Source organism: Elephantulus edwardii, unplaced genomic scaffold (genome assembly GCF_000299155.1).
Source record: "Elephantulus edwardii isolate Elephantulus edwardi_28Jun2011 unplaced genomic scaffold, EleEdw1.0 scaffold00147, whole genome shotgun sequence".
NCBI classification, from domain to species: Eukaryota; Metazoa; Chordata; class Mammalia; order Macroscelidea; family Macroscelididae; genus Elephantulus; species Elephantulus edwardii.
In genome coordinates this window covers 3,052,033-3,055,229 of record NW_006399897.1, presented here as the reverse complement: position 1 = coordinate 3,055,229, position 3,197 = coordinate 3,052,033, and the positions used below count along the sequence as shown (strand labels likewise).

General features: G+C 43.4%; 1 pseudogene; it reads left to right on the top strand.

Moving 5' to 3' along the window:
- Window positions 1-2,765, top strand: part of LOC102864631 — a 97,456-nt pseudogene extending 94,691 nt beyond the window's left edge.
- The last annotated feature ends 432 nt before the right edge of the window (window positions 2,766-3,197 follow it).

Here is a 3,197-nt window from a genome sequence, read left to right as displayed (position 1 = left end):
GAGCAAGGTTGTGTCATCTGCATAACACATATTGTTGATAGATCTTCCACCTTATTGAAGATTAAACAGACATTAGTGAGAGAATAAGGGAAAAATTAGATATATTCTAATACTACTGCAGTTTGATCCATGTCCTCTATAATCTCCAGTTCACATTTCTGGATGATACATGTGATTAGCGAAATATTCACTTTAAGACTTTCCATATCAAGGAATTGTTATTATTGTTGTTAGGTGTCATCATAGTTTCCCTATGAACCAAAGATCTGAACCCTGTTATACCCTGTGCCATCCTCACACTTCTTGACACCCAAGAGCCCATTGTGGCAATCACTGTGTTAATCCACCTGGTTGAAGGTCTTCCTTTCCTTTACCAACCCTCCACCCTTCCCAGGATCATGTTCCTCTCCAAGGAATAGCCCCTCCTCTCCTCCTAGTAACATTCCCCAAGCATATGAGGCAAAGTCCCCTTATTCTTGGCTCCAAAGAGCACTCTGGAACCCTCCAAAGAGCACCCTCTCTGAGACATATCTATATCACTAATGTGTCAAATGTCATAAGGGTTACCCATAGTGGACAGTTTTTGGTGGAACTCCCTGATTAAGACAGACAAGGAAATATGATGGGCCATCTACTTCTTAAATAACAGGCCTTTGAAAACCCTGTGAACACTGAAGGATTGAGGATTGCTATATAGCGAAATGGTAGAGCCCAGACTGAGAGTCACAGAATTTGTAATGTCATAATTAACACTTTCATCATGAATTTATCTATTTTTCAACTATTTGGAATAATGAGCAGGAGATGAGTATAGGATCCAATAGCTAGGAGTGTTGGAATGTATGATTTGATTACACAAGTGGTGTTGAAATCCCAAAAGAAAGTTATTCAAATCCACCAACATCTCAGAGGGAGAAAGATGGACAATATCCTCCTATGCTGTTTACAGGGCCAGCTATGAGTAGCTTCCACTTAATAGCACATAACAAGAAGAGTAATACAAATATCAAAAGCATTCTGTGTTTTGGGGACAAGATACATCATAGTGCAATTCTGTTGTTCTGCCCATTTAATTTTGGCTGATTAGAAAACAAACAGATTCATCCCAGAGAGGGTTAAACCAGGCTGCTCCAGGATTCTGGGGCTTCATCTGACATACTTTGGACATGTTGTAAGAAGGGACAGGTCCTTGGAGAGGGACATCATGCTTGGGAGGGTGGAGGGACGCCGCAGGAGGGGAAGTACCTCTATGAGGTGGATTGATTCAGTGACTGGGGTAATCAGGATGGGTGTGTCAGAGGTAGTGCAATTGGCACAGGACAGAGCAGGGTTTAGGGCTGTTGTACATAGGGTCGCTATGAGTCGCAAGGGACTCCACAGCACATAACAACAACAACATGATTTTGTTCACGAACAAGACATTTTCTAGCATTCTCCGAACGTCACCACTTCATTTTAAGGTGCTGGGCGCCAGGCGGTGACGGCGCTGATTCGCGGGAGCCCGGCTCCGGCTCCGACCTCGACCTCGGCGCGCCGAGCTCCGGCCTAGGCCTGGGACCTCCTCTGTGTACCTTCTCCGACAAGGTGAGCGAGCCGCGAGCCATGGAGGGCGCAGAACTGGTGGTCAAGATCCTGTCCACCTGGCTGACTCTGGTGCTCGGCCTCATTGTCTTACCGTCGGCGCTCGGAGTGTCTTTGGGCATCTCCGAACTGTATATGAAAATCCTGGTGAAAACTTTTAAGGGATTGGAAGCCATTGTAGAAGATGAAGTTACCCAGAGGTTCTCCTCAGAGGAGCTTGTGTCATGGAATCTCCTCACAAGGACTAATGTAAATTTCCAGTACCTCAGTCCTCGGCTCACCATGGTGTGGGTGCTGGGCATCATAGTATGGTACTGTTTTCTTCTGCCGCTGCGAATAACCTTGGCTTTCATTGGGATTAGTTTGCTCGTTATAGGAACTACGCTGGTTGGGCAGCTGCCAGACAGCAGCCTCAGAAACTGGCTCAGTGAACTGGTCCACCTGACCTGCTGCTGGATCTGTGTGCGGGCTCTTTCTGGTGCCATTCGCTATCATAACAAGCAGTACAGACCCCAGAAAGGAAGCATTTGTGTGGCCAACCATACCTCTCCCATAGATGTTTTCATCTTGACAACGGATGGTTGCTATGCTATGGTTGGTCAGGTTCATGGTGGACTAATGGGAATTATTCAGAGAGTGATGGTCAAAGCCTGCCCACATGTCTGATTTGAGCGCTCAGAAATGAGGGATCGACACTTGGTTGTTAAGAGACTGAAGGAACACATTGCTGATAAAAAGAAACTACCTTTCCTGAAGGAACTTGTATCAACAATACTTCAGTCATGATGTTTAAAAAGGGAAGCTTTGAAGTTGGAGGAACCATATATCCAGTTGCAATTAAGTACAACCCTCAGTTTGGTGATGCCTCTTGGAACAGTAGTAAATACAACATGGTGAGCTATGTGCTTCGAATGATGACCAGCTGGGCCATCGTCTGTGATGTGTGGTACATGCCTCCCATGACCAGAGAGGAGGGGGAAGATGCAGTTCAATTTGCTAATAGGGTTAAGTCTGCTATTGCCGTACAAGGAGGACTGACTGAGCTTCCCTGGGATGGAGGGCTGAAGAGAGCCAAGGTGAAGGACACCTTTAAGGAAGAACAGCAGAAGAATTATAGCAAGATGATTGTGAGCAATGGGTCTCTCAACAACACCACACTGTGGCTTCCTGGAACTAGCCAATAGAAATGGAATGTTAATTTTGAAAAAAAAAAAAAAAAGTTCTGTGAGAGTCAGTACACAAAGCAATGGTTCATCCCACAATTTTTACTTCTTCTCTTTGTTCACTTAGTGGGGTTTCATCCCATCAGTGAACTGAGTGAAAAGTTTATTTTCACTATCCTTTGGATAGGAGCTTGGTCTAAGCTAAACAATGATTTTTCTTTATCTGCGGAATGCCAAGATTGATATATAGCATAAAGACTATCAGACTGATTTTAATTTGGGTTTTAATACTTTCTTGTGTAGTTACACATGAGTTAACCATTTTAACTCAATTTATCAACAACATTTATTTAAACTTTCTTGAACTTTATATGTAAACCAGTATAAAATAAAATTTAAAATATTTATTGAATCTTTGTTTTTACTAGTATAATTTTAGCAGAAAGAAACAAG